Source organism: Fukomys damarensis, unplaced genomic scaffold (assembly GCF_012274545.1).
Source record: "Fukomys damarensis isolate Sample0158 unplaced genomic scaffold, DMR_v1.0_HiC HiC_scaffold_20, whole genome shotgun sequence".
NCBI classification, from domain to species: Eukaryota; Metazoa; Chordata; class Mammalia; order Rodentia; family Bathyergidae; genus Fukomys; species Fukomys damarensis.
Genome location: NW_022900932.1, coordinates 18,931,936 through 18,942,810, shown reverse-complemented (window position 1 = coordinate 18,942,810; position 10,875 = coordinate 18,931,936). Strand labels below are relative to the sequence as shown.

The 10,875-nt window shown below is 54.3% G+C and overlaps 1 pseudogene; it reads right to left on the bottom strand.

The window, feature by feature from the left end:
* The window catches only part of LOC117287028, a 24,372-nt pseudogene extending 14,917 nt beyond the window's left edge, over nucleotides 1-9,455 (bottom strand).
* Nucleotides 9,456-10,875: the final 1,420 nt, after the last annotated feature.

Genomic DNA, 10,875 nt, shown 5'->3' with positions numbered 1-10,875 from the left:
TCTTTAAAGATGTTCAAAGTTGCGAACTCAGAAAAATACCCTTTATGACAACCTCTGCCTCTGCAGAGTGGGTCCAAAGACTGGCACAGTCAGGAGGTCTGAGAGCGCCCGTGCATGGGTGGGGGTTAGGGGGGTTCAGGGGCGCCCTCATGGCTACCTTCCCGGCGCTTGAGCAATGGCGGCTGGGTCGGGAGCAGGCGTGGTTCTCCTTCCCGCGGTGGATCTGGCCGGCCTACCTTCCCGGCGCTTGAGCGATGGCAGCTGGGTTGGGAGCAGGCGTGGTTCTCCTCTCAAGATTTCTTTTTGAGTGGGGCCCCAAAAAGGAGAGACAGTTGAAATAATTCTAACATCTTTCTTGCCCGGGTTGTCGCTGGACAAGCAGAGGTAGTGGTTTTATGGCAGCCTGCCTGGCCCTGCCACCAGTGTGCCGCTGGCCACACCCTGGCCACCCCAGTCCTCCTGGGACAGTGGGGCTCCTCATCGCCCAGTGTGGCTCAGGGTCATTTATCCACCACAGTCACCAGTTAGCCTGATGGCCTGTAACTGGGAGGCCCGGCCATCACACCGCAGGTCCCCGGGGCAGTGGGAGCAGTGGGACTGGCTCTGCTCAGCCTGGCAGCAAAACCCATCAGAGCGAGGGGCAGGGGACTGAGGTGTCACCCTGGATGTGGACCCTGAGCAGCCAATGAGGCGGCCCTGGCTCAGCCAGGCCTGTACTCAGGGCAAGAGGGCCTATGTGCCCTTGCCAACCAACCCCCATGGCACGCTGGGCAGCATGGAAACTGGATCCTTGGCTTCCGTCCAGTGATGTGACATCTTTTTTGTTTTGTTTTGTTTCATTTTGAGACAGGGTCTCACTATGTAGCCCAGGCTGGCCAAGAACTCTTGCTGATCCTTCTGCCTCAGCCTCCCAGTGTGGGTGAGGGGCCACCGCACTGGGCACACCCCGCTCACTTCCCAAATGAGAAAACAGATACGCCCCCTTCTCCGTCTGCCTGGCTCTGCTGAGGCTCTGGCTCTTCACTTCTCCCAGAGCATCAACAGATCCTGGAGCTCTGTCCCCACTGTCAGTCCTAGCCAGTGCACCCAGCCCCTCAGTGCCCACAGAGTGCACGGCCCCTCCTGCCCTCTGCACCCAGCCTAACACCTGATCAGCTCTGCACAGCACCCTAAGCTCATCACATGGGAGAAACTCATCATGGTGCCTGGGCTTAGAAGAAAGAGCCCAAGCCTGGTTTAATATGCTGCTTCTGTTGGGAGCTCTTCATAACTTGTGAACCAAATTACCCACATTTTAAATTTGTTTTGTTTTGTTTTTTGAGACAGGGTCTCACTATGTAGCCCAGGCTGGCCAAGAACTCTTGCTGATGCTTCTGCCTCAGCCTCCCAGTGTGAGTGTGGGGCCACGGCACCGGGCACGCCCCGCTCACTTCCCAAATGAGAAAACAGATACGCCCCCTTCTCCGTCTGCCTGGCTCTGCTGAGGCTCTGGCTCTTCACTTCTCCCAGAGCATCAACAGATCCTGGAGCTCTGTCCCCACTGTCAGTCCTAGCCAGTGCACCCAGCCCCTCAGTGCCCACAGAGTGCACGGCCCCTCCTGCCCTCTGCACCCAGCCTAACACCTGATCAGCTCTGCACAGCACCCTAAGCTCATCACATGGGAGAAACTCATCATGGTGCCTGGGCTTAGAAGAAAGAGCCCAAGCCTGGTTTAATATGCTGCTTCTGTTGGGAGCTCTTCATAACTTGTGAACCAAATTACCCACATTTTAAATTTGTTTTGTTTTGTTTTTTGAGACAGGGTCTCACTCTGTAGTTGAGACTGACCTGGAACTCACTATGTAGCCCAGGCTGGTCTCGAACTCTCAGCGATCCTCCTGCCTCAGACTCCTGAGTGCTGGGATTTACAGGTATGTGCCACCATGCCCGGCTCACGTTTTTAATTTTCATGCTGAGCCTCACAAATTATATGCACAGTTTTGGATGGCTGGTTGAATGGATGGATGGATGAAGGCTTATTTGCCTTTGCACACGCTGTTTCCTCTGCCAAATGTTTTGTATGGCTCTTCACTTCTCCCAGAGCATCAACAGATCCTGGAGCTCTGTCCCCACTGTCAGTCCTAGCCAGTGCACCCAGCCCCTCAGTGCCCACAGAGTGCACGGCCCCTCCTGCCCTCTGCACCCAGCCTAACACCTGATCAGCTCTGCACAGCATCCTAAGCTCAGCACATGGGAGAAACTCATCATGGTGCCTGGGCTTAGAAGAAAGAGCCCATGCCTGGTTTAATATGTTGCTGCTGTTGGGAGCTCTTCATAGCTTGTGAACCAAATTACCCACATTTTAAATTTGTTTTGTTTTGTTTTTTGATCTCACTCTGTAGTTGAGACTGACCTGGAACTCACTATGTAGCCCAGGCTGGTCTCGAACTCTCAGCGATCCTCCTGCCTCAGACTCCTGAGTGCTGGGATTTACAGGTATGTGCCACCATGCCCGGCTCACGTTTTTAATTTTCATGCTGAGCCTCACAAATTATATGCACAGTTTTGGATGGCTGGTTGAATGGATGGATGGATGAAGGCTTATTTGCCTTTGCACACGCTGTTTCCTCTGCCAAATGTTTTGTCCATCTTCACCAGGGATGCCTCCTCAAATCTTTTGTTTTGTTTTGAGACAGGGTTTCCCTTTGTAGTTCAGGCTGTCTTCAGTCGCACAGCCTCTCAGTTGCTGGGATTACAGGCGTGTGCTGCCAGGCCCAGCACCTACTCCAATCATATTCTGTCAGGTTCCTGGCACATTTAAGAGGCTCTCACAGAGGCACAGGGGGCAGGGATGTGGGCAGGATTGGGGCAGCAGGAACAGGACACTGCCAGGGACACTCAACAGTGGAGGACAGGATCAGGAGGAGGGGCTGCCCGGGGACCAGGCACAGCCGCCCTGCACCTCCTGCCAGCACTGCGCAGGCCAAGTCCCCAGAAGGCAGAGGGCAGGCCAAGGAGGGCCTGGGCCAGATGGGAGGCAAGAGGCCACCACAGAAGCCACGCTGGGCACTGCCACCACGAGCTGTTCGTGCTCTCTGCTTCCAGGCGATGTCCTGTGAGCCGGGCTCTCTGCTAAGCACCTCCGCAGCACACCTCGCTGTTGGCTCGCCATACAGATGAGGAGACCGAGGCACAGACAGGTCACGGTGAGTGAGTGGCAGGTGCTCTTCCCCACTGACCCCTGTGTGCCCCCAGCATGGGACAGCGGAGTGGGTTTACCACATGCCCAGCCCCAAACGCAGGTGGGCACAGAACCCGCACCTGTTGTATGAGTGAACGGATGAGGAAACATCGCAAAGTTGGTCTGCGGTATGAAATTATTATTTCTTTTTCTTCCTTTTTCCCTACCTGTGTTCACCAGCTTTTTGCCGCTGTGACAAAATGCCCAAGAGAGGCATGGGACAGCGGAGTGGGTTTACCACATGCCCAGCCCCAAACGCAGGTGGGCACAGAACCCGCACCTGTTGTATGAGTGAACGGATGAGGAAACATCGCAAAGTTGGTCTGCGGTATGAAATTATTATTTCTTTTTCTTCCTTTTTCCCTACCTGTGTTCACCAGCTTTTTGCCGCTGTGACAAAATGCCCAAGAGAGCCAAGGGGAAACACGGTGAGTGAATGGCAGGTGCTCTTCCCCACTGACCCCTGTGTGCCCCCAGCATGGGACAGCGGAGTGGGCTTACCACGTGCCCAGCCCCAAACACAGGTGGGCACAGAACCTGCACCTGTTGTGTGAGTGAACGGATGAGGAAACATCGCAAAGTTGGTCTGCGGTATGAAATTTTTATTTCTTTTCTCTTCCTTTTTCCCTACCTGTGTTCACCAGCTTTTTGCCGCTGTGACAAAATGCCCAAGAGAGCCAAGGAGGAGAGGTGCATTTTGGGTCACAGTTTCAGAGGTTCTCGGCCATGACTGGGCCTAGGGCGGCAAAGGACATCATGACAGGAGCAGGTGGCTGGGAAACTGCTCACCTCATGGTGGCCCAGAAGCAGAAGGATGAGACAGGAAGAGTTTGTTCCCATCCACCCCACTCCGTGAGGTGATGGCCTTCAACTAGGCCCTGCCCCTTAAAGGTCTGGCCACTTCCCAATAGCACCGGAAGCTGGAGACTGCCCTTGAACTTGTGATCTTCCTGACTCAGCCTCCTGAGTGCTGGAATTACAGGTCTACCTGGCTGGACCGAGTCTTTTTAGCATGGGTTTTTGGGAGACACTTATGGCCCAAACCATAGCATTACCCTTGACGCCGTCTCAGTAAGTACGTCCTTCCTGATGGCTCTAGGTCCCCCAAACTTTAAAAAGCTTTGGGAAGCCCTAGCCCCACTGAGGGTGGGGGTGCTGATCACTGCCCCCGAGTGACAGCTTCATATGTGACTAAAAGGCGCTCTTTAGGGCCAGACTAGCTGGGTCTGAATCCCGGCACTGCTGCTGATGGTATTGCTTCCTCACCCGCAGGAAGGAGAGGGTGGGTGACGTGGACCATGCGGGTGTCTCAGCCCCTCCCCTCTTTGTTGGGGCTGAGACTTGCGAGGCTCTTGTGCTGCTGTGTGCGCGCTCTTGAGGCCCCGCCCCTACTTACATGTATTTTGAGACAGGCCTTGCTAAGTGACCCAGGCTCTCCAACTCTTGATCGTCCTGCCTCAGGCTCCCGAATAGCTGGGATTGCACACACATGTGACCACACTGATTCAGCCCACCTGCGACACCACTTCTGCCTCTCTTGACCTCTCGTGCTGCTCGGCCCAGCCAGAGTCATGGCCACCAGCTCAGAGTGGGCGGTGACCAGCTTCGCTGGCCTCGGGTCCCTGCGGCGTGCCTGGCCTCCACTCCGGGGCTGTTGCTGATGTCTCGGAAGCAGAGGAAGCCACAGGACTGTGTGTGGCGCCCCCCATCTCATCACGGAGCATGGGGGAGTCGGAGCCTGGTGGGTGAACACCTGCTGGAGAGAGGAGCTGCTGGTGGATGTGCTCTTCCTTTCTCCTCTTGGTCTGTGTCTCAGGGTGCATTTTACAAGCTTCCTTCTTCTTCATCTTCATTTTCTCCTCTTTTTGTGGCACTGGAGATCGAATTAGGGTTTCACACAGGCTAAACAAGCACTGTAGTGGCGAGCTACACTCCCGGTCCTTTTTATTGATTTTTAGACAACTAAGTTATCCAGGGTGGTCTTGAACATGTGATCCTGTGCCAAAACCTCTGGAGTAGCTGGGACAGGAAGGGTGCTGTCATGGGACAGAGAGTTTAGTCAAAAGCCCTGGTGGTGGCCATCAGGGTGACACCCTGCTCCGCTTCCTCATCCCCTCTCTGCTCTCCCTGGGATCTGCTCTCCAAGAATGGACTAAACAAAAGCCCTTTGCTGTCTTAGAGATTCAGGCAAAGACATATACAACCTTCCTCTTGGGGCTTGTGAGAAGGGTTGTTTTTCGTTTGTTTGTTTTTCTGGTACTGGGGATCAAACTCAGGACCTTTCGCTTGCAAGGCAGGCGTGGTGCCAGTGAACTAAATCCCTGGCCCAAGAAGGGCTTACTGATGACAAGGCCTTGCTCACTCTGGGCTTGCTGTTTTCTTGCTCCTTTTCTTTTTCAGTACTAGAGATTGAACTCAGGCCCTTTGCACTGAGCTATATCTCCAATGCTTTTTTAGTTTTTATTTTGAGACAGGGTTCCACTAAAGTGCTAAGTTATCCAGGCTGGGCTCAAAATTGCATCCTCCTGCCACAGCCTCCCAGATGCTGGGATGACAGGCATGTGTCACCACTCCAGGCTCACTCACCTCTTTTCCTCTTCTTCTGGAACATCCAAGCAGGCCAGGCTCACTGACTACAGCTCTCCTTCCCCACTGCCATCCCCACCCCAGGCTACCACCAGCTCCTCCCCTTGATGCCCTAACTGTTACCAGATGTGCTGCTCACAGCACCCTTCTCTCACAGCTCTGGCTCTGTGACCCTCCCCGGCTGGCCGTGACCCACAACAGCCGTCCCTTCCCTTGGCTCTGCCCAGGAGGAGGTGGCAGCTCCCCATCCCCTGTAGATGTCCAGGGTCTGCAGAAACAGATAGCCTTGCCCTTCTTCCAAGGAGAGTTATTTAAGCTTTTGGTGGTGCTGAGGATGGAACCCACCAGCCCTCTCATGCTAGGTAAGAGCTCTGCTGCTCAGCTGCACCCCACCTAAGCATACAAAATAGAACAAAGGGGTGCAGTGGAGCCCAGGGGCCATCTCCAGCTTCAGCAATGGTTACCATGGCCGACCACCGTCCATCCGAGCTGCACCCATTCCTTCCCGCTCCACAGATTTTTTTTGTTTAGTTTTGTTTTTTGACACAGGGTCTCTCTATGTAGCCCAGGCTGGCCTTGAACTCACAGCAATCCTCCTGCCTCAGCCTCCTGAGTGCTGGAATTATAAGTGTGCCCTACCATGCAGGGCTTCTTATGGGTTTTTTTGTTTTGTTTTGTTTTGTTTGAGACAGGGTCTCACTGCATAGTTGAGACTGAACTGGAACTCACTATGTAGCCCAGGCTGGTCTCGAACTCACAGCAATCCTCCTGCCTCAGCCTCCTGAGCACTGGGATTACGGGCATGCGCCACCACGCCTGGCTTGTTGTGGGGCTTTTAGTGATGATTCTAAAAACAGGCAGGAAATCACACTCAGAGGCAAGGGGAATGAAAAGATTAATAAATGCAGTCCGCGGAACAGGTGGGGCATGACAGCCAGGGGCCACAGGAGGAACTTCCAGGGCCATTTAGCAGGTGGTGAGGAGACAAGCCAAGACCCCCAGGGAGAGGCTTGAGGGATTTCAGCGGTGTGTTGACAGCACTAGGTCATACATAGGGAGAGGAGTGACAGTTAAGAAAGGGAAATTGTGGCTTAGTGCGGTGGTGCACGCCTGTAATCCCAGCACTCAGGAGGCTGAGGCAAGAGGCGTTCCAGAAGTTTTAAACTGGCCTGGGCTACATAGTGAGTTCAGAGACACCCTGAGCTGCACAGTGAGACCCTGTCTCAAAAAACCATTAAGAGAGGGGAACTTGAGGCAGACACCAGCCTCACTGCGTGCATTGTGTGGATGCACCTGGTCACCGGGCTAGGTGCTCACCACCTGTCTGTGAGGACGCTGGGCATGAGGAGAGCAGGAGATTGATGTGAATCACAATGCAGTACTCCTTAGGCTTTCTCTTTGCTTCAGCCTCTCCCAATCTGTAAGTTCCCCTTACCTCTCTTCTCCCTCACCCCTTAAAGTCTTCATTTGGTGGCTGTTGGGAAACGTGGGTCTTTGTAGAATTTTCCAGTCGAGATTATTCTAGTCTCAGACGTCCTTTAGACAGTCGCTCTTGGTCTTTGGCATTTCTCATCAACCTGTAAGGTCCCCTTACCTCTCTTCTCCCTCACCCCTTAAAGTCTTCATTTGGTGGCTGTTGGGAAAAGTGGGTCTTTGTAGAATTTTCCACAGTCGAGATTATTCTAGTCTCAGACGTCCTTTAGACAGTCGCTCTTGGTCTTTGGCATTTCTCTAAATTAAGACTTCATCACAGGCTTGAAGCCTTGATGAAACTCAGATTCTCCCCGCACCCCACTTCTCTTTTATTTCCTCCTCTTCTTCCTCTTCCTCCTTATTTTTTTTGAGGCTGGATCTAACTATGTAGCTCAGGCTGGCCCTCGAACTCCTGGTGATGCTCCTGCCTCAGCCTCCCAGTGCTGGGATCACAGACGCCACCACCTCTACTGGCTCATCCTCCTCTTTTCCAAAAGGATAACGAGGGCTTTGTGCAGGGCTGCTGTGAACACTGACTGAAATAGCTCGGGTCAAGCCCCTGTTACTTTGAGCTAAATAAGGGACATTTTCTTCCTCCACTTCTGCTCCACAATACCCGTAGGTGAGCTCCCAGGCTATAATTATTTGGGAGCAAAGGAAGCTGAGATGTGGGAGCAGTGGGAAGGGATAAGGGCTCATTCTCTGCTGTTGAGCCCACAGCCTGGACTCTGTCAGCTCAGGGAGCTCAGGGAAAAGGGCAGGGAGCTGTTTGCCTTCTTCCTCTACTCCCTCAGCCTTTACCCTGGGACTCTTTCCAGAGTCAGGGCCCCACTGTTTTCCTGGCCCAGCTTTCAGCGGGGCTGCTGGGTGCAGTCTCCGGAGCTGCCCCTCTCCCCCTGTGAGGAAGCCCCAGCGAGGGTGGATACCCAGGACAGCAGCCTTCCTGGAATTCCCAGGGCATCCCAGCCCTATGTGCAGCAGTGCAGCAAGGTTCGAGGTCCCAGTTGGTGTGAAGGAATCTCTCGGCCAAGTCCAGTCAAGCCCAAGATCATGAGCAATAATGCACATTTTAGTTATGTCATTACTTTTTGGGATGATTTGTCATGCAAATAAATTAAGCTGGGCGTGGGAGTGCACACCTGTAATCCTGGAAATTGGGAGCCTAGGGCAGGGGCATTGCCACAAGTCTGAGGCCAGGCTGGACTACATAGTGAGTTGAGGGCCGTCCCGAACTGAACTATACACAGGGAGACCCTGTCTCAAAAACACCTCCCCACAGATAAATCAATATATAAATAAAACTTTCTCTGTAACTGTAGGGGCTATAGATAATATGTATAATATGCATTGTTATTTTTCTTTCTGAACCATTGCAGAGGAAGTGGGCAAAAATCATGACCTAAACTGTGTATTTGTCTTGAGCACAAAGTCCTTTCACAAAGCCTCTCGCAGTTATCACTGAGGAATCTTGACATTGTTACAACATTACCATGCAGCCAGTCCTTAGACTTTTTTGCCAGTGACCTAAATACCTCTTTCATAGGAATCGCTTCAATTTCAGGATCCAGTTAAGGGGACACAGGCATTTGGAGGTTACCGTAGCTCCAGAGAGTTGCACAGCAAGTGACCCAAGCTTTATGGCTGGAGACAGTGCTTAGGGCCTCAGCTTCTGCAGATCAGCAGTCCCACCCCAGTGGAGCCTGTTCTGTAGCTCAGAGTCCTGCCGAGGCAGCCATCAGGGAGTCAGCTGCGGCTCAAGGCTCACCTGAGATTGTGGGCCAGGATTGGGACCTGCTGGGGCCTCCGTTGCCTTCTTGGCCACTGGCCAAAAGACCTCCCCAGTTCCTTGGACGCCAGCCCTTCCCCAGGGCAGCTTACAGTTTGCCCCCGAGGCTAATGACAGCGGGAGAGCTGAGAAAGCCAGAGGGGACAAAAGCCTCAGTCTTGACAGCCTGTCGCTGAAATCTGCTCCTGTCAGTCTCTTTGGTCTCTTACCTGGACCCATTTCTCGGCCTGGTTTTCTCTTTCCTGTCTCTGGCAATTAAAATTTATAGACTGGCTGTTCTGAATGCGTCCCTCGGCCTGAACTCGACGGCTGTTTCCCAGGACCAGGTTGGCGGGTGTTGGGGGAAACAGCGTCTTCATGCTCAACCCGGCAATCTCATTGAATGCCATCCAGGGCTGTGTCCCTTTGCCAGTGACATCCGTGTGGATGGCTGGGTGATGATGATTCTAGAGTTCTGCCTCTGTGCTGGAAACTTCTTTCCATTTTTCAAACAGGGTAAAAATATAAGACCAGTACTCTTGGCTGAGCAATTATAGCAACAAATTGAGTTCTGGACTATTTTAGGGTGAATATCCAGTCTCCTGGCTTAGACCTTTACCCTCTAGCCCTGGCTGCACACACCATGCCCTCACTAGGGCCCTGTACTGCCTGTCCTGCAGCCCCAGCTTGCAACTGAATGCCCCCACCTCTGCCCGCTTCGACCCACACAGAAGCCCAGCACCTGCGAAGACGGGGGTGGCTGATTCTGTCTGCTGCATCCCTGTTGCTTCCTTTCCGGTCTGCAAGCGTTCAGAGTGACAGAGGGGGCCAAGTACAGACATCTGGGTTTCCCCCTTTTTGATTTTCCTACTTCTTGACAGGACATAACTTACTTCATCTAAACCCTATACTGTAATGTCCCATCCAATGCCAGGACTGCAATCTTTGAGGCCTGAATCAGCTCTGGATGCTAAGTATGAGGAAGTCCCAGGCGCTGGGATCAAAGGTGTTCCCCGGACCTGACATTCATAGGATTTCAACAAGTGGCAGGGAGGTTGACTTCTGCTCTGGTCGGAGCCCTTTACAGAGTGGTCCTTGAGACACTCAGCTCAGAAGGGGCTTTGACTCAAGTGGCTACTGTCCCATGCCCAGGAGGCCACAGGAGTCTCTCCTGGCCTGGCAGCCCTGGACAGAGGCGCCAGCTGTCTTCAGGGCCTGAGGACAACGCAACACTTCGGGCTCCTTGTGGCCCAGGTCTCGAATTCGGGGAGCCCCAGACTGGCTGCCAGCACGGGGGCGGGTGGGTGACCTGCCGCCACCCAGGGAGGGGTGCTGAGGTCCCTGGAAACCTGGGGATCCAATTTTCAGCTCCCTTAACCCAGGAGGGCCGGAAGATCCTCTCAAGGGCGGGGTGGCTGAAGACCCGAGCAACAGGGGTCTCCAGGGTGTGGGGACTGCCTGGGGGGCTCTGGGCGAAGCCTCTCCCGCACCTCACCACCCAGGGCGGGGCTCCTCCCAGACTCCCGGGAGGGGTGCGAATCGGGAACAAAGACCCACAGAGGGTCCTGGGGAGAGCGGCCCTCTCCCCCTCGCTCCTCCCCGCGTCCCCGAGGTCCGGCGGACGGGACGCGCCTCCCCGGCGTCCCCAACTTCACCAACTGCGCCCAAGTTGCTGGGCGCACAGGAGTGAGAGTTGGGTAGGGTGAGGCGGGGAGAAGGAGCAGGAGAAGGCGGGGGCTCCCGGGCTCCTTGGACGAGGTTCAGGAATCCTCCGTCCCCCTGGGCCGCTCGCGGGCTCGGCCACCGCGGGGAGGGCTCGGGAGGACCGAC